The sequence below is a fragment of the Phyllobates terribilis genome, unplaced genomic scaffold, assembly GCF_046119375.1.
Source record: "Phyllobates terribilis strain yellow unplaced genomic scaffold, ASM4611937v1 Scaffold_4__5_contigs__length_816908805, whole genome shotgun sequence".
Classification (NCBI taxonomy): Eukaryota; Metazoa; Chordata; class Amphibia; order Anura; family Dendrobatidae; genus Phyllobates; species Phyllobates terribilis.
The window spans coordinates 44,156,904-44,184,313 of record NW_027362764.1 but is presented as its reverse complement, the minus strand read 5'-3'; the positions used below and the strand labels follow the sequence as shown (position 1 = coordinate 44,184,313).

The 27,410-nt window shown below is 46.7% G+C and overlaps 1 long non-coding RNA gene across 1 annotated transcript in view; it reads right to left on the bottom strand.

The window, feature by feature from the left end:
- Positions 1-7,004: 7,004 nt before the first annotated feature.
- LOC141264161 (uncharacterized) overlaps positions 7,005-27,410 on the bottom strand; it is a 58,665-nt gene continuing 38,259 nt past the window's right edge. The window contains exons 2-3 of the long non-coding RNA XR_012319812.1: positions 8,981-9,294; positions 7,005-8,536 (exon numbers count right to left, since the gene is read on the bottom strand). This is a non-coding gene — a long non-coding RNA (uncharacterized lncRNA). The remainder of the gene's footprint in view (positions 8,537-8,980; positions 9,295-27,410) is intronic.

The window sequence follows — 27,410 nt, the reverse complement described above, 5'->3', positions numbered from 1 at the left end:
CAATCCTAGTCACTCGCTGAAACTGTGATTTGGGGATAGCCTTTTTAACAGAATATGGGTGTGCACTCCTAAAATGTAAGATACTATTCCTGTCCGTATCTTTTTTATATAAATCTGTCTCAAAGTCCCCTTTCTCATTCCTAATTACCATAGTGTCCAAAAAATTTATCCTCTCAGTGCTATATGAAATGGTAAATTTTAGCTCACTCCATACACTATTCAAATCATCATAGAATGTCATTAGGGTTTCTTGTGGCCCCTCCCATACGCAAAAAATGTCATCTATGAACCTAAACCAGGCTCTTCCATGTATCTTAAATAGAGGATGTTCATAGACATAATGCTCCTCAAAAAATGACATATATGTATTTGCGTATGGGGGGGCCACATTCGCACCCATTGCCGATCCCCTCTTCTGTTTATAATATACATCCTGGAACAAAAAATAGTTCTCATACAGAACCACCTTCAGTAACTCCATCACTATATCTCTTTGAACCCCTGGAAATTCATTAATCTCAAGAAGCCACCTCACTGCGTTTAATCCTTTTTCATGTTCTATTGATGTATATAAACTTGTAACATCTATTGTAGTAATGATGGCATCTGCAGATATATTATGAATGGTTTTAATTTTTTCCAAAAAATCTCCTGTATCTAATAAAAAAGATTTATTTTTCTTTACTAGAGGGGTCAGAATGTGTTCCAATGTTATAGATAGAGGGGATAATACTGACTCTGTGGACGCCACAATTGGTCTGCCTGGAGGATCAATTAAAGTTTTATGCACTTTCGGTAATATATAAAATACTGGGGTGATAGGATCATCTTTAATCAAAAAATCAGCCAACTTTGAATCAATATTACCCCCGAGTTTATATCTATCTATCATTATCTCAATTTTCCTTTGTATATCTTTCAATGGGTTCCCTTTTAATGGTTGATAAGTTGTAGAATCTGATAATTGTCTCATTATCTCCCCAATATATCTCTCCCTATCCATTATTACAATTGATCCCCCTTTGTCAGCGGGCTTTATCTCTATCGTCTTATCATCCTGTAAAAGTTTAAGGGCTTCCCTTTCTTTCATGGTTAGATTACTACTGTAAGAAAAACCTCCTAGTTGTGTCCGATTTAATAAAGATTCAACTTCTCTCGTAACAAAGCTAATATATGTTTCTGTCGGGTGATAAATCTTAGGTGGCGAAAAACTGCTCTTAATTCTCAAATTTAAATCTGCTAACTTCAAACACTCCTCCTTATCTACAACAGATCTAACTGGTGCCGGTGGTGGTATAGTGGAGAAATGTGTTTTTAACCTTACATTTCTAAAGAAACGATTTAAGTCCAGATCTAATTGAAAACCATTAAGTTTAGACATAACACCAAAAGATAAACCTTTCTGTAGCAGTTCTATTTGTGACGGTTGTAAAGTCTTAGAGGAAATATTAATAACTAGCATGTCCTTAGTACCTGCGACCTTGTTGTCATCGCTGGAGTAGTTCCTCCTGTGATGACGACCGGCTCTCGTGCTGCTGAGCCTCCGGGCGTCTGGTGGCGCCAGGAGACCTGCAATCTCCTGCCCTCCAGTTTCTGTTCCTGGGCCTTTGGTGCCCCACAACCTCGGACTCCGTTGTCCGGTCCTCCCATGACCCTATCCTCAGGGGTGAACTGCCGCGCAGCTCCACTCCCTAGGTCTTTCCTCTTCAACGTCCTGACTTCAACTCCTCTCACTAAGTCTAACTAACCCCACCTCCAGATCCCAGTTGCTAAAGGGAGGAGCTCCCCTTGCTGGTCTGGAGCCAGGAAAATGTTAGTATACCTGACTAGGGGACCCCTGCTTGGTTCCAGGCATGGCATCACCCCTTGTGAGGGAGGCAATGCCACTGTGGCAACCGGACTCCTGGGGTGCCACAGAAGCATTATCCACTATCCAACCAACAACCTTTTGACACTGCTCTGGGTTCAATAGTGGTGTGCTGCGGTCCCCTAGAAATTGGGACAAGAAGGTCAGGCGAGAAGATGTGGGTGTTTGTTGTGGCACAATTTCGGCTTGCCCACGGCCTTGTCCTCGGCCTCTGCATGCACCATTACCATCACGTCCAGTTCCCCGTCCCTTGCCACGTGCCTTGCCCATTTTAAATGGAGGACAGTATCTTCCACGCTCACTACAACTGGCTGAGTTTGGAGCGAACTTATATGTGATCCGTTTGACGGAGAAAAGACAGTTTTAGATACCTGGCCTGTAGGTAAGTAGTTTGAACAGCAATCTGGTGTCAAAAACTTTGCTGACACACTGAAATTTTTTTTTAATGCAGGCCAGAAATGGCAGTATTTTCTGAAAACATAGATGTGATCCGTGTGACGGAGAAAACACAGTTTTAAATAGCTGGATTTCTAGCGCTGTAATATGGAAAGGACCTGGCTGTATTCTGCAGTGCCAACAAGCAAATGGCGCAGAAAAACGGAGTTCTCTGGATTGCTTTTTAAGCAAATTATCAGGATTAAGATGCAAAAAAAATTATTCCTGGCCCCTGAGACCTGGGCCTTTGTATAGAAATATCTAACAGTAGCAGAACGCAGAACTGGAATGGAGCCTCTTGTGCTATGTGCACTGCAGTCTGCTATATACCCTGCCTGCCTGCCTATATACACTGCCTGCCTGATATCTCTGCAGATGGATTAGTCCTCAGAAGGACTGCTTGTTAAGATGGATATGTGTAATGTACGGTTTTTCTCCCTACACTACCTAATACATGATTAAATCTCTCCCTAGCTCAGCAGCAGCTCTCCCTAGACTGTCTGATCCGGAGTGACTGTGACGAGCATGGCGGCGCCAAGTCTGATATAGACCTGATGACACTGTGCGGCCAGCCAATCACTGTAATGCCCACAACCAACATGGCTACGGCATTACAGAGCATGGCAGGCAATCCCTGCATGTTCATTGGCTCTCTAAAGAGCGCCAAACATGTAGGGAGGGGACCCGAGCTCCCGCCCGAGCAACCCCGGAAATACTCGGCGAGCACTGAGCTTGTCGAGCACCATGATGCTTCGGCGAGTACTGAGTAGTGACGAGCGCGTTCGCTCATCGCTAAACGTTAGAGTTGAGTGTGACATTTTAATGGAACGTTAGTTTTTGCTCTGAAAAGGCACAAAAAAAGTGAAAATATTAAAATAATGAACATTATTAATTTGCACTAAATTCCTGAATCCACATGCACCATTTTGAAGACTTTGGTGCAAAAAAACTGCTGGAAATACTAAAAGGCAAAAAAGAAAAGTATCTGCCCTCACACAAATGAGGAATTGAGCCAATTATCTTTTCACTGTCCTAGATCACCAGGGATACAGACAATAACCCCTTCACTGCCCTAGACCACCAAAGATATAGACAATAACCCCTTCACTGCCCTAGACCACCAAAGATATAGACAATAACCCCTTCACTGCCCTAGACCATCAGGGATACAGACATTAACCAGTCACTGCCCTAGACCACAAGGGATACGGACAATAACCCCTTCACTGCCCTAGACCACCAGGGATACGGACATTAACCCCATCACTGCCCTAGACCACAAGGGATACGGACATTAACTCCCTCATTGCCCTAAACCACCAGAGATATGAACATTAACCACTTTACTGCCACAGAAAACCTGGGATAGAGATAATAAGCTCTTCACTGCCCTAGACCACCAGGGATAAGAACATTAATCTCTTCACTTCCCTAGACCACCAGTGATACAGACACTAACCCCTTCACTTCCCTAGACCACCAGGGATATGGACATTAACCTCTTCACTGCCCTAGACCAGGGTTCCCCAACTCCAGTCCTCAAGGCCCACCAACAGGTCATGTTTTCAGGATTTCCTTAGTATTGCACAGGTGATAATTGCATCACCTGCACAGGCAATAATTACATCACCTGTGCAATACTAAGGAAATCCTGAAAACATGACCTGTTGGTGGGCCTTGAGGACTGGAGTTGGGGAACCCTGCCCTAGACGACCGGGAATACAGACACTAACCCCCTCAGTGCCCTAGACCACCAGGATTACTAACATTAACCCTGTTATTATATTAGGCCACTATTGATTCTAAGATTCACATTTTACTGCATGTGAAGAATACAGACATTAACCCCTTTGCTGCCTTATACTATTAGGGATACAGAAATTAGACACCTCACAGTGATAGACAAGCAGAGATGCTGACATTTACCCCGTCACCTTCCTAAATAATAGATATCCTTTGATATTACTATGTACCTGTGTATAGCCGGCTGTCGTGCGGCATCGTATGTTGATATTTGTTGAATACTGTTTTGGTGCAGCCGGGTCACAGGAAACATCGCCCACATCCTTGACTGCTCCAGGAGCAAGCAACAAAGAGTTAAAGGGAACAATAAGCGAAAGCTGCTGACTACCCAATGATCGCATATATGTCTGCATACACACGTAGCAGACGCTGTGCAGGTTTATGCCGCAGCTATAGCTAAAAACGCAACAGAAAATGCACCACAGGATTCTGGTATTTTTAATTCTTGACCAGAGGTCTGAAACAAGAGACACTTTTAATTTGACTTTTATGACTTTCCATATCTCGCTGGATTCCTTTTCCTTTCTATTGATAAACCCTTAGTGTTATACAGAACCTGCCACATACTCGGTGCTCTGCTGTATCCGTGAACGTCCACATTCACCGTCTCTTTTGTCTTTCAGCTTTTCCATTTGTTTATGTTCTGTGACTTTATCTTTCCATTACCTGCAAATTATCTAAAACAAATCCCGTCCCCCTCCGAGTTATGGAGATCTGATATCTGAATATGATGTGACCGGAGCGTCTTCATTTCATCTTAAACCGTAAAATTCCCTTATTTATAAAGTCATCTTGGACGCGGTTTCTCAGAATCGCCTCCTGTGATGCGGCGGCTTATTAACTTAGCCCAATAATTCCCAGTATAAAGCCATTTATTTTCACTGCAGCTCAATCATGCATATTTTCGGTTTCGTTATAATGTCTCCCTCTGTATTATCTGTTATTGTATTATAGACACAATGTATCATTTTATCTTAATCATTGCCTCCGCACCTTCACGGCACAGAAGAGGAATTGACAAGTAGGCTTCTCATTGCAAGTAAGCCATGAGATAGTAGAGTCATCATGAGGCTCTCACACAACAAATTTTCCTTTTTTTATAGAAATTTAATGCTGTAGATTATATATTTTCTACATACTTATAATTTCTAGCGGAAGTTTTGGAATTCTCAAAAAAAACCTTCAGAAAAATCTTCTGCGCACGGTCGCTTAAATATATATTCCCCACTCCGAGGTTCATTTCACTCCTGGAACCGACCGCAACCAACGTTCTTATGCATTGTCTAGGTTTGATCAAGGGTCTATAAGTTTTTAGAGGGTCTTGTCTGACTTTTATAATTCTTTAGTGGATCTTTTCAGGTGTCTCAGTGTCTTATCTGCAATTGCAATTGAATTAAAAAGTAAAAGCTGTTGAGATAAAGGGCTTGGGATTCTTTTAAATAAATTGTGAAGAAATTTTTAGGTAACAACAAAGATCCAAAATTTAAGTCCATCTTGGAGAACATGCTGAAATATTTGTCTGGTTGGGTTGAAGTTACATTTTTTACATTTCCATTTGGACTACTTTCCTGAAAACCTTGGTGCTGTTAGCAAAGAGCAAGGAGAAAGATTTCATCAGGATATCAAGGGGAGGGAATATCGATACCAAGATAGATGGAAAGTGAACATGAAGGGGGACTACTACTGGACGCTTCACAGAGAAGATCCGCAGACCTTCTATAAGAGGAGAGGTATCAAGAGAAGCTTTGATGATAAAAGGAAAAGGTAAAAGAATTAATTTCCAATAATGTTCCAGAATGAATGTTCAATAGATTTTTATATATAATATTGTGTACATTTTTGGCTACAATAAAGATTTTTCTTGTTCATCTCGCTTGTACGCAATTTCACGCTCGTTGTGTGCAAAATAAATACATGATGGTTAAAAATAGAATTTTTTTTTTAATGAGGTGTGACAAAGTCACTGGCAAAATGCTGGAGGTGAGGTAAGGTGGAGGCTATCCAAAATTGTCCGCAACCGAACTCCAAGAAGCAAGTTCGGGCGTTTTTGGGAATTGTGGGATACTATCGGCGATTCATACCGAATTTCGCCATGATAACCCCTTGACATATCTTCTTAAGGGCACAAAGACATAGATGGCCAAATGTTCCTCTGAAGCAGAGATGGCATTCTAGGAGTTGAAGCTCACCCTATGTAAACAGCCGGTATTGAACGAACCTGACTTCACTAAGGAGTTTGTGGTTCAAATGGACGCCTCCGAGGTCGATCTGGGAGCTGTGTTGTAGATGGGGACGAACATCCAGTCCTATTAGCAGGTAGCCTGCTCAGAATTTAGCAACTCCACATGGTTCAGGTTAGCTCAAACATCTATCTGGAGTTAGCCTTCCAGATGTACTGAATACTGAAAGCAGTCTATTTAAACCCCATACCACACCTTGGGGTGGAGATATGGTGAACGACCTTCCACTCGGTCCATGGTCGTTCACAAAAACCTAGCCCTTTTAAAATGGCTGCTTAACCCCTTGCACCACTTAGTGTGCTGGAGCAAACTTCTTGGTTTCAAATCACTGAAGCTAATAGCCTCAGTGAAACATACCTCCCCTCCAGCACTTTGCCAGTGACTTTGTCACATATCCCCCCCTCTGCCCAACTATTTCTGTTCCCTTCTTGTTCCTGAGAATGCATACTCTCTGCTCTGGTGAGTGCAGAGCAAAGTACTGTAATGTGAATGCGCCGGGAAAAGACAGAAAAAATGCTGATGACCTAGAAAAAAGCCGGTGCCATACAGTACATTCCTCTTCCCTCAGTAATTCAGAGTGAAGTACTCCTGCACAGGAGAAATATTTGGAGATTGAGGTTGTATATACAGTTGTGCTAAAAAGTTTACATACCCCAGCAGAATTTTTCCTTTCTTGGTCTTGTTTCAGAGAATATGAATGATAACAAAAAAACTTTTTCTCCACTCATGGTTATTGGTTGGGTGAAGCCTTTTATTGTCAAACTACTGTGTTTTCTCTTTTTAAATCTTAATGACCATTAAAAACATCCAAATGACCCTGATCAAAAGTTCACATACCCCAGTTCTTAATTCTACTACTACTACTACCAGCAAAATAACCCAAGACCATCTTTGAACCTCCACCATATTTGACTGTAGGTACTGTGTTCTTTGTAGGCCTCATTCCGTTTTCGGTAAACAGTAGAATGATGTGCTTTACCAAACAGCTCTATGTTGGTCTCATTTGTCCACAAGACACTTTCCCAGAAGGATTTTGGCTTATTCATGTACATTTTGGCAAAATGCAGTCTTGTTTTTTATGTCTCTGTGTCAGCAGTGGGGTCCTTCTGGGTCTACTGTCATAGCGTTTCATTTCATTCAAATGTCGGTGGATAGTTCGCACTGACACTGATGTATCCTGAGTCTGCAGGACAGCTTGAATTTCCTTGGAACTTGATTGAGGCTGCTTATCTACCATCCAGACTATCCTGCATTGCAACCTTTCATCAATTTTTCTCTGCTGTCAACAGAGAGGGAGATTAGCTACAGTACCATTGGTTGTAAACTTCTTGATTATGTCGAGTGCAGTGGACAAAGGAACATCAAGATCTCTGGAGATGGACTTGTAACCTTGAGATTGTTGATATTTTTCAACAATTTTGGTTCTTAAGTCCTCAGACAGTTCTCTTCTCCTCTTTCTGTTCTCCATGCCTAGTGTGGCACACAGTGCAAATATTGAGTCAACTTCTTCCCTTTTTATCTGGTTTCAAGTGTGATTTCCATAGTGCCCACACCTGTTATTTGCCACAGGTGAATGAACGAGCATCACATATTTGAACCAAAATTGTTTACCCACAATTTTGGAAAGGTGCCAACAATTTTTGGGTATTTGTATGAAATTATGTCCAATTTGCCTTTTTTTCTAATTTTTTTTTGTGTTGTTCCAATACACACACAGGAAATAAACATGTGTATAACCAAACATGTATAATTGCAATAATTTTCTGTAAGAAATATTTAATTTCCTGGAACAATTTCAATGGTGTCAACACTGTATTTATACAAAATTTTACCTGTCATGGCTATGAAAAAGGTTCTGTGAACTGAAACATTGCCATACTTGCTCGGGAGGTCTGGCACCCACTGTATGTGATTGTGGTGCTATTCTATTTTTTTTTTTGCATAGATAGATGATAGATTTTTCAGGGTAGATTTTTGTTTATCCGAATATTATCAGCATGATTGCCATGAATTATCTTTCAGATTTATATTGATAGATGAACACCTTCTGTGAGAACAGATAACATTGGAATCTCACTTGCCCCATTTTTTCCTGCAATGAGATATTACTTTGATCTCCAATTGTACAGCTGAACAGTCAGGGTCACCAAGGATAAAATAAGGCTGACATCCCAGGTAAGCTAAACTGAAGCTGGAAAAAGAAAAAGAAAATAAATAAATGTTGTAAAGAAAACTAAAGGCAAGGGAAAAAAACTGGTCGGTGTCAAGAGAGAAAATTGAAAAATGGAATGTGCAACAATAAGTTCACGAAAGAAAGTAAATGAATGGAGACTACAGAGTAAGGTCTAATACAAAGACACATAGAAGCAAGAAAAACGGACTTTTACTGAACCTTTAAAGGGCCACTGACCTAAGAGACCGCAGTTTATAATAGTACTGCAGTGTTATAAGACTTGCAACTGATATCAGACAGACATATGGATGGAAATTTTCCTTGAGGTTTTCTAGTACATGTTGTATAGTAGAAAGAAATGAGGGGTTCTCAATCTTGCACAGTTTTTAAAAGGTTCATACAATGCTCAGAAAATATCACCATTCAGTGCCCCAATGGTCCAATATATTATCTAAATAATACCTTTTATAGAGTAGCCAAATATTTCCATAGAGTTCTCACGATGCTTCCATTTATCCCTCCCCAGGACTAACGCATGGCGGGGTAGTTGGTTCCCATCCTCTTAGGTTCCCCGTCTTCATGTCCCTTTCACTCCTTTGTATCTGCTGCATCAGTCCTTTGTCGACTGAAATGAGGGTAGCAGAAGGATGGAGAGTTAATGTTGGTCAGGTAAAAGTAAGTCGAGTGCTGAAAAAATGTAAGGATCCATAGAATTCAGGGCAGCAAACTCTACAGTCACAAGTCATGGCTGGGAGAAGTCTTCGTGAAGGTCTGGGCTGGATATAAAAGATGAAAAAAACTTCAATAAAAGAAGACCTCACCTGTGATTCACTGGCAGAACAGGTATCTTCAACCATACATTGCTAAATAATGTGGAGTGGTTTAAGGGTTAATTTTAATATGGAGCAATCAAGGTGTTAAAAGTGACAATATCTGAGGATTTGCAGCAGTGATGTTATTGATGTTACAATCCCAGACTTCCTACTGCCTGTCTAGAGCAGTGATTGGGTAAATGGTTCAATCTCCAGTGCTTTAGGGTAGTGAAGGGGTTAATTGTAAATTCACTAATGGTCTAAGCAAATAAATAAGTTAATTGTATATTACCTGCTGGTCTAGGATAGTGATACTGATCAATGGTAAATTTAGCTTGCTCCTGTTGAGGCCCCTAGAAAACAGGTGCACTGGGAAAATGCACAGTTTACACGTTGCGTTTTTTGCTGCATTTTTTTCTGCAGGCAAAACTGGTCTCTTGGCAGTAAAGAAGCTGCTTACAAAAAGCAGGTTTTGCTGCGTTTTTCAGATTCAAAAAGATCAGCTTTGCTTCCACTATAGAAGCATGAACAATGCAAGGTGCTAGGTCACCAATGCAAGACATATGTGAAACCATAAAACTATTTTGGAAAAAAAAGCAATTTGATCATATTATTTAGTGGAAAAAGATTTTTATGTCTGAAAAAATAGTGACTATTCTGAACAAAAAAATTCACTTGAGTTCATGAAAATATACACAATTACAAATATAACAGCGGGGGGAGGTGAATTGTTCCAGAATCGTTTACCTAGGACATTGGCAGAGAATTGAGTTTGTAGGACACTTTTACTTTCACACTTTGGTCAACCCTTGAGCTGATCAGGTATTGTTCAATTTTACACCTTGGTCGGTCAATGTTTATTTTACACATATCCCTAATTTAATTAAACTGTACTAATCCTAACTGCCATTCTCAGATGGGAACACCAAGACATTATGGTTTCAAAGTGGGAGAATCGCAAAATATAAATGGGATTCATATACTGCTGTACTTGCTTTTTTTTACTAAAAATGCAGCAAAACCTGATACCTGCGTTTTTGCTGCATTTTTGCACTTACTCATGGCTTTCTATAGGTGAAAAAATGCTTCAAAAACACTGCAAAAACGCTGAAAGAAGGGACATGTTGCAGTTTTAAAAAACGGAGCAGTTTTCCAATTCAGTCTGGAAAAAAAAACAATGTGTGTGCATGAGATTTCTGAAATCTCATAGTTTTTGCTGATCCTGTAAAAAGCAGCTTAACATTTGCAGAAAAAAGCAGCAAAAATGCAACGTGTGAACATAGTCTTTACCTCCTATACCATGTATACACTGCAGCTACGCAATCTATATCTTCGATTTTTGAGCTTGTTTTATTTTTTTAAATCTCTGTTTATACCAATAGAGTTACATGGTAAAATTCTTGCTGGAAGCAGCCACCACTAGGGGGAGCTCACTGAAAATCTATTATTCTTTTTTTTCAATTCAGTGTGAGCTTTGTACATGTACTCTATATACAGTTCCAGCTTCAGGAAGTTGACTTGGTATGCATATCTCTGGCTATGTGAAGAGAAAGAAGGTCACTTGGAACAGAAAACCATGATATATAAATCTATAATGAAATAATCCAGCTTAAAATTTGGAGACTATTTAGTTTAAAAAAAAAAAAGAAAACAAACAAACAAAAAAAACAATGGGAACACTTTAATATTTCCACCACTAGGTGGAACTTTACAGTAGAATACAGTTCTTTGTGCTCTGTGTCCCATTATAACAGCACACCCTGTGGCCTGATAAGGTATTGCAACTGAAATGTTGGTAATGTTAAAGGAAATCTGGCAGTAGGATCAACCCTCTTAAGCCATCTGTATATTCTTGTACATAGGGGAGAGTATTATAGTAATTGTATTCTTGTACATTGGGGACAGATTTAAAGGGAATCTGGTGGTGGGATCTACCCTCCAAAGCAGACCATATGGGCAAATAGATCATAGAAAGTTGAATAAAATGATACCTTGATATCTGCAATTCCTAGTTTTATTCCAGAGAAATCCATGTTTTTCTTAATATGTAAATGAGCTGTTAAGATCTACAGGCCAGACATAGATCTTCCCAAGAATCTGCCTCCATAGATTATTGTAAATAAAAGGGGATGGTACCAGTATGAGGCATGTAATGACTGACAGTCTGCTGTCCTGATCTACATGTCTCTGACTGGTAATGCCCCCCCATTTATTTGAAATAAGCTCTGGAGGCAGATTCTCAGGGAGATCTATGCCCCGCCCGTAGATCTTAACAGCTCATTTAAATATTAAGAAAAACACAGATTTCTTGGGAATAAGACATTGGATCGCAGATATCAAGGTATCATTTTATCCAGCTTCCTATGACCTACATGTCCATATAGGAAGATCAGGGGTGTTGATCCTTCTGACAGATTCCCTTTAAATGCTCACAATGACTGGAAGAGTTGTCATGATGAATGAACAACACAAAGGGTTAAGACTGAAAAATAAAGAGGAAACTACAGATTTGGAGTCTCTTTGAGTAGGTATATGCTATGCAGAGATACCTTCCCTTCTATGTCATCCCCGCGCTCCTCATAGTGGACGTTGCAGTTGGCAATAATGCCGCCTTGTACTATGCAGGCTGTAAATAATGTCATCTGTGAGGGTGCACCTGCTACCTGCCATTCCTCCCCTGTCCGCCGCTGCGGTTACTGTTCTGTCTCTTTTGCGTCATTCAATAGATGGAATCCAATTTATCCTCCTACGTTTTATAGTTGTGTAAATAAGTAAGTGTCAGGCTGAAGTGAGGCTGATGTAAATTGAGCTCGCCCCATCTGGACATGTCGGAGTTTTCATTATTCTTAAGATATTTCTATTTTATTTCAATTTATCCACTGAAGGTATAGAAAAACAAGAAAACAATGGCAAATGTGGCTACAAAGTAAAGACTAAAACAGTAGCTAAATCTAAGAAGTCTAAAGCAGTTGCCCAGAATCTGGTCCAAATCTCAATACAGACCATTAAAAGAGAGGTCAACTAGGGTCACAGGGTAACACTCGAGCCAGGGTCGCGGTCACCTGCCTGGGTCACACCGACACTGGCTCACTACTCAGATGACTGGGACAGCAAGGTCGTATTGGAAGGAGAGTCAATAGCCAACTGGTGGCAAACCTATGTCATATTGGGGAGAAGAAAGCATCATGGTGTGTATATGGCTGCACATTAAACATAGATACCCACCATACATCATACATGTATACATTTGCAATCAAAATTATTGAGAATCCTATATTTCACTGCATGCATCACTGAGACACCTCCATGCTGAACTGTATGCATCATTTAGCCAGCACCATGTTTCACTGTAGTCATCACGGAGTCGACACCATGCTTCATTGTAGACATCACCACACCACCGCCATGCTTCACTGTAGGCATCACAAAGCCACTTACATGCTTCACTGGAGACATCACCTAGCACCCACCATGCTTCCCTGTAGGCATCACCTAGCCAACACCATGCTTCATTGTAGACATCACCGAGCTATTGCCATTGTTCACTGTAGGCATCACCAAGCCACCATCATAGTTTACTGTAGTCATCACCAAGCCACCATTATGATTCACTGTAGGCAACACAGTGCCTTTGACATGCTTCAGTGTAGACATCAACGAGCCACCACTATGGTTCACTGTAGGCATCGAGTCCCCATCATGCTAAACTGTAGACACCACGAGCCCCAGCCCCTGCTGTGCTTCATTGTAGACATCACCGAGCCACCCCTGTGGTTCGCTGTAGACATCGCTAAGTCACTGCTATACTTCACTGTAGACCTTCACCGAGCCCCCGCCATGCTGCATTGTAGACATGACCAAGTCACCGCCATGCTTCACAGTAGACATCACTGAGCCTCGACCATAGTTCACTGTAGACATCACCGAGCCTCCACCGTGCTTCACTGTAAACATCACCAAGTCACCAGCATGCTTCACTGCAGACATCATGGAGCCATCTCCATGATATATTGTGAACATCATCGAGCACCCCCTCCCCCCCGTGCTTCAGTGCAGGCATCACCGAGCCCCCCGTGGTGCTTCACTGTAAATATCACAAAGCCACCACACTGGTTCACTGTAGACATCACGGAGACACCGCCATAATATACTGTAGGTATCACTGAGCCTCCGCCGTGCTTCACTGTATGCATCACCACACCCCTAATACCAATAGGGTGTATTGGAAGGGGTTTATATTAGAGAAAATATCTTTGAAGGGGATTTTCCATTTTCAGGAAGTTGTGTCTTTAGGTGCAGTTGCAGTTTGTTGTAAAAACAAAAGGTGACATCACGTGTACAGCGTTGCAGCCAATCAGTGAGCTTAGTGACTTTGCTTTCTATATGGGTGGAGCTACTGAGATCAGTGATTGGCTGCAGAGATGTCAATGTGACATCACTGCTGCGGCCAATCAACAAGGGCCGGAGCAGATGCAGAGACATAGTGCTAGACCTGGGGAGGGTGAGCAAGGAATCAACTTGTTATTTACATTAAACTCCACCTTGGGACACAAGTTTCCGCAAAAAATAAAACTGTATAAGTTGGAGATGTCCCGTAAAGATGCCTGATGGGATCTGAGGATCATGATCTCGGGTAAGCCCTAAGTAGATCACGTGGAAAACAGTGTTCAAAAAGAAAACATGAACAACTACCCTGACTTATTGATACACAAATGTAGCAGAGCTGAATGTGTTTGAATGAGTTCTTTAAATGTATTTATTGTGTTGTTATCATTTCTTTAGGATTTGTAAATCCTTTTTTCTCATTATTCCGAGACGAGTTCTGCTCTGCAGAATAATAATGAACCCAAAAATCTGAGGGATTGCTTTTTTTTTTAAGGTTGAGCATTAAAATCCAGAATATGTGATTACTTTGAACGTCTCTGCCAAGATGACTTCAACAGCTTGAAAACTGCTGATAAACACCATGAAAAAAAACCATCCAGGAGCAAAGTTCATTCAGGCACTGCCTGTCCAGATAGACTTGGATGACTGCCACCGGGAGAATCAGATGTCGTTTGGACCGGGGTTGTAGGAGACAATCTGTTCCAGTAGCACTGGGGCCTGAAGACGAGTCCCCTACATCAATAATACAATGTTCACTGTCTTTTCATCTTCAGAAAATATTTTACTTACACACTCTGCGGCCGCAGAAGAGGACGCGGTGGATAAATCCAATTTCCCGTCATTGTCCAGACCACTATGTCACGGGATCCGGTGGAGATTCTGAATATTCATTGTATCATTACAGAACAGATTGTGTAATAATATATTGTCACATTAATCATCTAATGGGGAATTAGATTTGAAATAATATTTGGTAAAATTTACAATTTGTTGCTCACCTCTCTTCAATCCACCACCAATCACCAGCTCCCGCTCCCAGCCACGAGCTCGTTGGTTGTAGTGAAGGATTTAAGGAGGGGTAGAAATTGGCCTATGACTTCTTCTTCGCATCTAGATTTAGGTATACGTACTCTGACTCCCTGGTGAATGACTTCTAGGTTGGTCGAATAGTTAAAGAGGTTGTCCGTTTTTTTTTCCCGTACTAGGCTAAGCATTATCTACCTGCTTGTGCTGCCCTGTGACAGCTGAGAGCGGTCCCGGACTGCTCCTGTCTGCAATACTCCTGCTTCCTGTGATGTCACGTTGACAGAGCAGTTCCTTTTCTTCTGCTCTGCTCTGGCGATGGAGCGTCACTGCTGACGCTATGTGTTGATTGACAGCCGACTCTCCGTTGCATTAGGTTGAGACCACTGTGAATCAACATGACATCGACAGAGCAAAGCAGGAGAAGGAACTGCCCTGTTGATGTAACGTCTCAGGAAGCAGGAGAATCACCGGCAGGAGCGGTCCATGATTAATAAGTTATTAGCCTCAAAAGGAAAAAACACCTCTTGTATAATTCCATTAAGTCTCTGTTTACTCCTTGTTCAACTTAGTTTTAACTTTGCTTCTTGATCTACTCAAGATGGTTTATGTTACCCACCTGTTGTCAATTGTGTACACAGATATCTCTTCCAAATACAGAAGCTGGCGAATTCCAATTTGATCCGCCCAACTCTATTTTCAGTATAAGGATCAGCACAGTGACTTCACCAGCAGAATAGTAGTGCTGCTCTGGAGTATAATACAGGATGTAACTCAGGATCAGTACAGGATCAGTAATGTAATGTATGTACACAGTGACTGCATCAGCAGAATAGTGAGTGCTGCTCTGGGGTATAATACAGGATGTAACTCAGGATCAGTACAGGATCAGTAATGTAATGTATGTACACAGTGACTGCACCAGCAGAATAGTGAGTGCAGCTCTGGAGTATAATACAGGATGTAACTCAGGATCAGTATTGGATCAGTAATGTAATGTATATACACAGTGACTGCACCAGCAGAATAGTGAGTGCCGCTCTGGAGTATAATACAGGATGTAACTCAGGATCAATACAGGATCAGTAATGTAATGTATGTACACAGTGACTGCACCAGCAGAATAGTGAGTGCAGCTCTGGAGTATAATACAGGATGTAACTCAGGATCAGTACTGGATCAGTAATGTAATGTATATACACAGTGACTGCACCAGCAGAATAGTGAGTGCCGCTCTGGAGTATAATACAGGATGTAACTCAGGATCAGTACAGGATCAGTAATGTAATGTATGTACACAGTGACTGCACCAGCAGAATAGTGAGTGCAGCTCTGGAGTATAATACAGGATGTAACTCAGGATCAGTACTGGATCAGTAATGTAATGTATATACACAGTGACTGCACCAGCAGAATAGTGAGTGCCGCTCTGGAGTATAATACAGGATGTAACTCAGGATCAGTACAGGATCAGTAATGTAATGTATGTACACAGTGACTGCACCAGCAGAATAGTGAGTGCAGCTCTGGAGTATAATACAGGATGTAACTCAGGATCAGTACTGGATCAGTAATGTAATGTATATACACAGTGACTGCACCAGCAGAATAGTGAGTGCAGCTCTGGAGTATAATACAGGATGTAACTCAGGATCAGTAATGTAATGTATATACACAGTGACTGCACCAGCAGAATAGTGAGTGCCGCTCTGGAGTATAATACAGGATATAACTCAGGATCAGTACAGGATCAGTAATGTAATGTATGTACACAGTGACTGCACCAGCAGAATAGTGAGTGCAGCTCTGGAGTATAATACAGGATGTAACTCAGGATCAGTACAGGATAAGTAACATAATGAATGTACACAGTGACTGTGACGCTCCCTCTGGGCCGTGGGATACCCGGAGCCGGGCCTGTAGATGATGGGGGTTGTAGTCACCTTGGCGGTGACCCGGTCCGTGACCCAGGTGGTCAATCCAAGGGTAGTAGATGTATATAGGTTATATAATGTCCGACTACGCCACCTGTGGAGTGCGGTTAATAGAGACCGCTGCTGCGGAACAGTCCTCTGAAGCCGGTGGTATAGCAGCAAAGGTGGTATAACTCCCTACAGGAAGAGTTAGCTTCAGGGCAGTGTGTGTGGATGATGGTAGTTGTGCAGGGTGTCGCGGTGCAGAAATAACCACAAAGTCCGTATAGTGCAGTCCCAGGGTCTTTACTGGTAGCAATTAGACAGGCCTGGACTGGAGTACTGGCTAGAGATAAGAGTCTGGTCAGTCTAGGAGCAAGCATAGAGTCCTCCTGGCCAGGTGGAGTTGTAGGCCTGCCGTCCTTACTATACTCTTTTGGCTTCTCTGCTTATAGCTGTGTTGTAGCCCACGTCCCTGAGTGTAACGTGCTGTGCTCATGACGCGCCCCTGGGCCTACTTGGTGTAGCGTTGCGCACGCGGGGACTACCCGGAGCCGGGCCTGTTGGGGGTAGTAGTCTCGTGGCGGTGACCCGGTCCGTGCCCAGGGAGTCAAACTGTGTGGCTGAGTATTAGCAGTAGATGTTGGACGACTACGCCACCCGTTGAATGCAGCTATGGAGCTGCCGCTGCAGGGCAGACCGCTGAGGCCGGTGGTACGATTGTGCAGCGTAGATGGTATAACCCCCAACGGGAGGGGTATGGCCTCAGGGCAGCCGACGTGGATGATGGGGGTAGCAGGAACCACTCAGAGACGATGCAGTGTAGTTCAGGGTCTTTACTGGTGATAAAGATAGACCCTCCCGGAGTACTGGCTAGCGATCGGGGCCTGGTCAGTCTTTGAGCAGATGGGATTTCCCCTGGCCAGGCGGAGTTGTAGGCCTCCCCAACTAATTGTACTCTTCTGGCTACCTTGCTAGAGGCGGGTAAAAGTAGCCCACGTCCCTGAGTGTACCGTGTGGTGCTCACCCGTATGGCCGGTGACTCGGGGCCTTCTAGTGGCTTCCGCTCCACGACGGCGGTGCTGGTCCCACGCGTGTGACCGTGCCTTCGGGTTTCTTGGCCAGAGGACCTGAAATCCCCTGCCGGTCGGTTTCTGCTGCTGGGTAAGGATTAGTCCCCACAGCCTCGGACTCCGGGTCCGGTGGTAACTCTTCAATCAGGGCGAGCTCTACAGCTGCCAGCCCCTGATTCCTTTTAGCACGACTTCCCCAGAGCTCCTGATCTCTCTTTCCTATAGCTGCTTCTCCTCTTCTTAACTCTCTAACCCTGCCTCAGCCCCAGTTTTATATAGGGGAAGTTCTTCCCCTCCCAGGACTGGGCAGGAGGTGTGGCATGCATAGGATTCCTGACCAGGAGACCTCCCACCTGCTCTCAGACGTAATATCTCTATTACTGTGGCAACCAGACCCCTGGGGTGTCACATTCCCCCCTAGTGAAATTTAGTACTCCGGGACTAAACATACTTTTGTCAACATAACAAGATATAAACAATAACGTTCTGGTAGAAACAACACATAAGGTGGTCACGGCGTGTCCGCAACCGGGTGTAACTTTTGAGGAAAACAAAGGTGTCCATTTCACCAAAACAGGGAGACGTAACCAGGTAGGGGTCTGTCCTGCCCCGAGTCCTTATCAGTCTTTTAGTCCGTCCTGGGTTACGCTCCAACTATATGCACAAAGGATTCCCGGTAAATCCACCAAAGACTCCTACAAATAACTAGAAACACATAATTATACACAAGCAACAATAAACAGGTAAACATTAATAAAATAGCTTGAACATTTAGATCCTCCACCGTATGGGCAACTGGCCTCTAGTGACCCTAGTGGACCTACGGAGCTGGCTGGCTGGTCCTGAGCTACAGGGTATAGGAGCTGTCAAGGGTAAACTGGGCTGCCGTCTACGGACTCTTTGGCTCACTAGGGGTAAGGCAGGCTCACTATAAGCAGAGGGTTGATTCTCCTGGTCTGCTTGTGTGGGGTCTTCTGCCTCCTGGACCGGCTGTTCTTCCAGCTCTACCTGTGTCTCCGTAGGCACTTGGGATGCTGGTTGGAGGAACGTGAGGACGGGTACCACAACAGCACCATTGACTTGAGTCCAAGACCGAGGGAAGTCTCCGAGCACAGTAATAACCATATCTTCCCTTTCCTCTACGGGTCGAGGGTCTTCTTGTTCCTCTTCAGGGTTCCGTAGCTGTTCGGGACACTTCTTCAGGTGATCCCGAGATACAATGGCTGTGGTTTCCCCTCCGTCTTTACTGATTGTACAGATCTTTGGGTTGTCGTGGCTTGAGGGCAGTACGGTGTACGGGTCCTTCTCCCACTGGTCGTCCAACTTGTGGAGCCGTCTTTTCCTCTTCAAGGCCTGCTCTCCGGGCACCAGGGGAACAGCGGGAGCATACTGGTTGTAAGTTTTCTCTTGTCTTTCCCTAGCTTGACAGAGACTTCGCTCCACGCTCTCCTGTACTTTCCGGTACTGCTGCTGCCTCTCTGTGTCCCAGTCTGCTTCTGGTGAAGTGTCCTCGGGTGTCAGGACTCCCATCTCCAGATCAACAGGAAGCTTACCAGGTCTTGCCCTCATTAGGTAAGCCAGGGTACAGTTGGTGGAACCTACAGGGATGTGGTTGTATAGGTCCACCAGGTTGGGCAGCTTTTCAGGCCACAGACTACGTTCTTCCAGGGGCAATGTTTTCAGAAGATCTATCACCACCTGGTTCATTTTCTCACAAAGTCCATTAGTTTGCGGGTGATAGGGTGTTGTTCTAATCTTCCGGCAGCCATACAGGGTGCAGAACTCCTGGAAGACTTCCGCTTCAAAGGCAGGCCCCTGGTCCGTCAGCACCTGCTCTGGGTATCCGTGCGGACGGCAGAAGTGCTGCTGGAAGGCTCTAGCTGCTGTTTGAGCCATTAAGTCCTTGACGGGGACGACAACCAAGAACCGGGAGTAGTGATCCACGATGGTTAACGCGTAGACGTAGCCACTTCTGCTTGGGGTCAGTTTTACATGATCCAAGGCTACCAGTTCCAACGGCTGTCTGGTGATGATGGACTGCAGGGGAGTCTTCTGGCTGGCACGGTCCCTCCTTCTTAGGTTGCATGGGCCACAGTCTCTGCACCACCTCTCGATGGTTCCTCTCATGCCTACCCAATGGAACCGCCCGCGCAGCAGGAACTCCAGCTTCTTCCATCCGAAGTGCCCAGCTCCGTCGTGGTATGCCTCCATCACCATAGCTGCGTCTCTTCTTGGCACCACTACTTGCCAGATTAGTTCATGCATCCGGGAGTTAACCATTCTGCGGCACAACCTCCCCTTGTAAAGGAACAGTCGACTCTTCTCAGCCCACAGTTGCTTGGCTTCCTCCGGAGCGTCTGGGTCAAGGCGTGCATCTGGCCGAGTCAGCATCTCCTTTACCAGTCGGACGGCAGGGTCACTGTCTTGCGTCTCCGCCCAGTTGTAATGAGGTAATGGGTTGAACGTAGCGGATTGCTTACTCTTTACACGGTGGGAATACTGGATAGTCCCATGACGGTGGAACGCGGGGAGTTCAACTTCTTCCAGTTCCTCTGAATCTTCCCCTACGTCCGGTAGGTTCGGCATCCTGGACAGGGCGTCCGCGTTGGTATTGGAGCGTCCTGCCCGGTATTTGATTGTAAACTCATAGTTGGACAAGCGGGCCATCCATCTCTGCTCTAGGGCACCGAGTCTTGCAGTGTCCAGGTGTGTCAACGGGTTGTTATCCGTGTACACGGTGAACCGGGAAGCAGCGAGGTAGTGCTTAAAGCGTTCGGTGACTGCCCACACCACTGCCAGGAACTCTAGCTTAAATGAGCTGTAATTCTCAGGGTTTCTTTCGGTAGGTCGCAGTTTTCGGCTGGCGTAAGCAATTACCCGTTCCTTCCCCTGCTGGATCTGGGACAGTACGGCTCCTAGCCCGATGTTACTGGCGTCGGTGTAGAGGATAAAGGGCTGGCTATAATCAGGGTACGCCAGGATTTCATCCCCCGTGAGGGCCATCTTCAGCTGGCGGAAGGACTCTTCTTCCAGCTTCTCCCATCTGAAGGGTGGCTTCTGGTTCTTGGCCTTCCTGGACTGGCCTATCAGGAGGTCCTGCATAGGAACTGCCTTTTTGGTGAAACCGGGAATGAACCTTCGGTAGTCGCCTACCAACCCGAGGAACTGCCTCACTTCCTTTACGCTGGAGGGGCTTGGCCATTCCTTAATTGCGGTGATCTTATCAGGGTCGGGAGCCACTCCGTCAGCACTGACCACGTGTCCCAGGTACTGCACCTTTGGCTTCAGGAGGTGACACTTGGAGGGTTTCACCTTTAGGCCGTAACTTGCCAGAGCTTCGAACACTTCCGCCAGGTGTTTCAGGTGGTCCTCGTAGGTCTTGGAATAGACGATGACATCGTCCAGGTATAACAGGACCGTCTCAAAGTTTCGGTGTCCCAGACAGCATTCCATCAATCGCTGGAAGGTTCCTGGTGCGTTGCAGAGTCCGAACGGCATGCAGGTAAACTCGCTAAGTCCCATCGGGGTGGTGAATGCGGTCTTCTCCCGGTCCGCCTCTGCTACAGGAACCTGCCAGTACCCGCTAGTGAGATCCAAGGTGGAGAAGAAGTTATCAGATTTTAAAGCAGCCAAAGACTCCTCTATTCTTGGTAAGGGGTACGCATCTTTGTGTGTGATACGGTTAATTTTCCGGTAATCTACACACATTCTCATGGTGTTGTCTTTCTTTTTGACCAAGACTAGTGGAGCTGCCCAGGGGCTACAGCTATCCCTGATTACCCCAGCCTCCTTCATGTCTCTAAGCATCCCCTTGGCGTGTTGGTAGTGTGCAGGGGGTACGGGTCGATACCTCTCTTTTATGGGAGGATGGTCTCCCGTGGGGATGTGGTGTTCTACCCCCTTGACTCGCCCGAAGTCTAACGGGTGTTTACTAAACACTCTCTCGTACTCTCGAACCACCCGGTAGACTCCCTGTTTCTGGTGGGAGGGAGTGGAGTCAGTACCCAAATGTAGTTGCTGACACCAATCCTCCATTATTTTCATAGAGCCGTTACCTTCCTCCGGGTGAGATGGAGGCAAGGGTTCCACAGACTGTATAGAATTTTGGTTGATAGTATATAATTTGGCTAGCGTAGCATACCGGGGCAGGTATACTTCCCTTTTCCCGATATTTATTATACGAACGGGCACCCTCCCATGGCGTACATCAACCACCCCCCGTGCTGTCAAAATGGTGGGCCTACTGTCTGAGTAGACTGGTTCTACCATGGCCTGGTAATCTCTCCCTCTCAGACCAATAGCTGCCCGGCACCAAATCATCATTTCACTTTTCGGGGGCATGGCAATAGGGAAAGGGTCACACATTCTTACGCTACCAATCTCACCACCGGAGAGTTCCACCTGTTGCCGTCGCATCAGTGCCCGGATCTCTTTCTGGAGCACTCGCTGCTGGCCGGAGCTGGCGTTCTTGGCAACCTGCTGTAAAATGAAAATCACCTCTGCAAGACAATTTTCAATCACATTAGTTCCTAGAGTTATCTTTGGGTGACTCTCGCGCTTGTCAATGTCTACAATGATCAGTCCCTGTGCTGCCAGTTCGACTCTACCGATTTTAATGGTCATTTCTTTAAATCCGATCTGTGGCACGGGCTGACCACTACTGGCGATGATACTCAAGTCGTCGTCTGGATAGCGGGTTATATCCGAGTCATTCCAGTACTGCTTGAAGAGCACGTACGGGATGGTGGTGACCTGTGACCCGGTGTCCAGTAGGGCACTCATAGGGATGCCATCCAGTACCACAGGCAAGACTGGACGTCCTCCCACATATTTGTCGCGCCAGTTCGATGGGCCTGGTGATCTTTTTCCTGGGGGTTGGCCCTCTACCCCAGGTTGTGCCAGTTTAAAGGACAGTACCTTGCCATATGTCCGGGTTGATTGCAGCGGCGGCAGATGGGTTGTCCGTCCTCGTTGTATCGGTCGCTGGGTCTTCCTCTGGCCGGTGGGGTCCTCCTTGGTCGACGCCACGGGATGTCCTCCGGTCCGGATGCCAGCTGGATCTTCCCTGGAGTGGAAACCTGTAAAGACTGCACAGTTCGGGTTAGCGCAGCGACGCTTTTAGCTAGCTCTTGGACCTGATGGTGCAGGTCCGGAGCCGGGTCATTGTTCAAAGCCTGCGCATCAGCCCCCACAGGCCTTGCCGACAAGGGCGCCGCCTCCTGGTGGTAAGTGATAGCTGGGCGCCTGTGGGTCACAACGCCACCCGTTGTCGGTTCTCGGAGCACCCGGATGGCTCTGTCCTTGAACTGTGCAAAGTCCAGATGAGGATCCTGTAAGGCTATGGCACGCAACTGGGTTCGGTGGACATTGCAATATAGTCCCTCTATAAATTGCTCGGTCAACAGCCTGTCCTCGTTTCCCACGCTGTCAGGGTCGGTCTGCTTAATGGCTCTCAGGGCCTCTTGTAGGTTTAGTGCATAGTCCCTTATACTCTCATGTGCTCGCTGCTTGCACCCATAGAATCTAAGCTTAATCTCGGCTGAGGTGCGGGTATCAAAGGTGTCCCTCAGCCGGGTTAGTATCCCTGCGACAGTCCTCCTCCCAGGTGGCCAGGACTTTACCTCCCTTTGGGCTGCCCCGGTTAGTTGGGCCACCAGGATGCTCACTTTTTGCTCCTCTGTGAGGGGGTACACCTGGAAGAGGCTATCCAGCTTTTCTTTAAAGTCATTCAGGGTATGTGACTCCCCTGAGTACTGGGGTAGCCAGGCTGCTCCCGGGATATAGGGCATGGTGAAGGGCATGACTGCAGCAGCGGTGGCGCTGGCGGGGGTTGAGGCAGTGAAGCTCTCCTCCGTATCCGACATCTTTCTCCCCCCCTAGTGGACCGTGGCCTACCTTGCGATGATCCTCTTCCGTAGGCCGCGGCTCTGCAGTGGATCGTCAGGGTTGAGGACCTTCCGTCGCACTCCTGTGACGTCGGCGTCTGCTGGGCTCCTTCCAGGACCTTACGCAACGTCCTGACGTGAGGCGGGGCTTTAGTTCTCGCGCGCTTTCAGAGTCCACGCCCCTCTTCTTCCCGCGCGGCGTCTTCAAGATGGCGTCCAACGGCGGGAAAACTCCACGGATGGCGGGAAGAAGGCAGAAGATGGCGCCGGATGGCGGGAAAACTTCACGGATGGCGGGAAGAAGGTAGAAGATGGCGCCGGATGGCGGGAATCTTCACCACTGGTAAGTTTGAACAGTCTTTTTCAGGCACGCAGTACCCGGTGGTTGCGGGCACGAGATCCTGCCGACTACGCCAAAAGATGACGCGCCCCTGGGCCTACTTGGTGTAGCGTTGCGCACGCGGGGACTACCCGGAGGCGGCCCTGTTGGGGGTAGTAGTCTCGTGGCGGTGACCCGGTCCGTGCCCAGGGAGTCAAACTGTGTGGCTGAGTATTAGCAGTAGATGTTGGACGACTACGCCACCCGTTGAATGCAGCTATGGAGCTGCCGCTGCAGGGAAGACCGCTGAGGCCGGTGGTACGATTGTGCAGCGTAGATGGTATAACCCCCAACGGGAGGGGTATGGCCTCAGGGCAGCCGACGTGGATGATGGGGGTAGCAGGAACCACTCAGAGACGATGCGGTGTAGTTCAGGGTCTTTACTGGTGATAAAGATAGACCCTCCCGGAGTACTGGCTAGCGATCGGGGCCTGGTCAGTCTTTGAGCAGATGGGATTTCCCCTGGCCAGGCGGAGTTGTAGGCCTCCCCAACTAATTGTACTCTTCTGGCTACCTTGCTAGAGGCGGGTAAAAGTAGCCCACGTCCCTGAGTGTACCGTGTGGTGCTCACCCGTATGGCCGGTGACTCGGGGCCTTCTAGTGGCTTCCGCTCCACGACGGCGGTGCTGGTCCCACGCGTGTGACCGTGCCTTTGGGTTTCTTGGCCAGAGGACCTGAAATCCCCTGCCTGTCGGTTTCTGCTGCTGGGTAAGGATTAGTCCCCACAGCCTCGGACTCCGGGTCCGGTGTAACTCTTCAATCAGGGCGAGCTCTACAGCTGACAGCCCCTGATTCCTTTTAGCACGACTTCCCCAGAGCTCCTGATCTCTCTTTCCTATAGCTGCTTCTCCTCTTCTTAACTCTCTAACCCTGCCTCAGCCCCAGTTTTATATAGGGGAAGTTCTTCCCCTCCCAGGACTGGGCAGGAGGTGTGGCATGCATAGGATTCCTGACCAGGAGACCTCCCACCTGCTCTCAGACGTAATATCTCTATTACTGTGGCAACCAGACCCCTGGGGTGTCACACTCACCCGTATGGCTGGCAGCTCGGGCCTTGTGGATGCCTCGCTCCTCCTTAGCGGTACTGGTCCTTTGGTGCTGCTGAGCCTCCGGGCATCTGATGGGGGCCAGGAGACCTGCAATCTCTTGCCCTACGGTGTCTGCTGCTGGGTCTAGAATTCCCCACAGCCTCGAACTCCGGTGTCCGGTTCTCTGTGTAGTCCAGCTAGGACGAGCTATCTCCAGCTCCAGTCCCTTGCTCCTCACTCCTTGATGTCCTACACTCAACTCCTCACACTGACTAAACTAACCCCGCCCCCAGATACCAGTTGCCAAGGGGAGAGACTCCCCTTGCTGGCCTGGAGCCAGGAAAGTGTTGCATGTATAGTGTACCTGACCAGGAAACCCCTGCTTGCCTCCAGACATGGCATTACCTCTTTTAAGGGAGGCAATACCACTGTGGCAACCAGACCCTCTGGGGTGCCACAACTGCATGAGCAGAATAGTGAGTGCAGCTCTGGAGTATAATACAGGATGTAACTCAGGATCAGTACAGGATCAGTAATGTAATGTATGTACACAGTGACTCCACCAGCAGAATAGTGAGTGCAGCTCTGATCAGCTGTTTCTCACTGTGCTGATTGTGGGTGTGGTGCTTGCAGATCCTGCTATGTGCTCCTGAGCTCCTGAGAAGCAAGACACCTCCACCTGGGAACCTGCTCTCTCTTCTACCCAGGGGGTTTCCTGGGATGAGCAATGGAGCCAAGTCCCAAGCTTCTGTTCCCCGAACCAGGCTTGCGGGGAGCAGAAGAAACCAGCAACCGGCCTGCACATCAGAGTACTCAGGGGAGAGACGCTCCACCAAGAGTCGCAGCAATGTGACTCCTACTCCCCCCGGGACTGTGGAGACTCAGAGGCCACAAGGCTTCCAACATGGAGGAAAAGCCTGACAGCATGCATGATGGCGCTCCTTCCAGAGGAAAGCTGAGTGCTCAAGGAGGTGAGGCCGACCTCACTGAGGAAGGTTGGGGGCTGAAGAGACCCCGGGAGTCTGTGTCCACCTATGCTTCCCGGGTCATGAGCCACCTCAGTGAGTATGAAGATGCAAGTTAGATCGTCAGGAGGAGTTGCGCTGCACAAGCGCTAAAGCTGCAGGTGCCTCCAAATCGAGGAAGACAAAGCTCCAGGTGGAGGTAAAGAGACTGGAAATGGATATAAATAAGCTGGAGGTAAGGAACGCATTCATCAGAATGCAGAGTGGTCCTTTTAAGGAGAAACTGATAAATGAAGACTGATTCAGAAATATGGCTGATAGCAGAGAGCTAAGGTAGACGAGGCTGTGGCACTCTGCTGTTCACAGGTACCACAGGACCCAAAAGGGTGCATGGACGGACTTCTCCACAAGATGCCCTCATTACAAACAAACACCTCCACCCTTCCACCTCATACCACCAGAGGGAGCCCTGTTAGGGATATATATATATGGAGGGTGGAGTCAGGCAGTTCAGTCTCTCAGTCTGAGAGAGAGCGTGCTGACGCTGAGAGCAGTGAAGACGCAGTACGTCTGCTGCTTTATTGAGGGCCCTGAGTGTGGCCGGAGGCAAAGAGGAGAGGAGAGAGGAGTTGAGGGGGCAGAGGAGCATCATAGGCTCACCCCAAGACACAAACCAGACACCGGGTCCACGCCTACAGGGTCCTTTATACCCAGTAGGGATCACCGGCATACCAGGAGGACTACAAGTCCCTGGTCGGCCTGAAGCTAAACCCTTGACAGGACTAGGAACCAAGAAGGCCCCGGCGTCCAGGGATAGTGGTTGCCAGAGAAAGGTCCTACTACCAAGCGACAGGTGAAGGAACAGCACGACACAGAAGCTAGGCCCAGTTGCAGGATGGCCAGGAGCTTAGAGAAAGGGAGACACGGACCAGGAGGCCTTATACCCGCTCACTGGAGAGAAGTCCTGAAGTGCACCCTTCCTACCGAGTACCCTGGACTGTACCTGACATCCGCACCAGTAAAGGTACTGAGGTGAATCCCCTGTCTCTGTCAGTTACTCCTGTCGCGCCATCTCTCCTGCACTACAAGCCCCAGCATCACCACCATCTGCACCTACACTGATCTGGGGGCCCGTTCCGCCTGTGAGGAGCAGAAACATCCCAGCTGCCATCGCATCACCCCCGAAGGTCTGCAGCAGCGCCGGTAACCATTACCGGAAACTACAGGTGGCGTCTCGAGACAAACTGTAAACTAAAACCCCTTTTAAAAGAGAGACCCAGAGTACGGGCCCGGGAGCTGACTGCCGTGACAAGGTAAAAGGCCTGGGTACCGAGTCCCCTATATTCCCCCTGGGTGACACAAGGCTGCAGCCTGAGAGCCAGGTGGATGATGAGATTGATGATGACCAGCGGAAAGCCCCACCTGGCA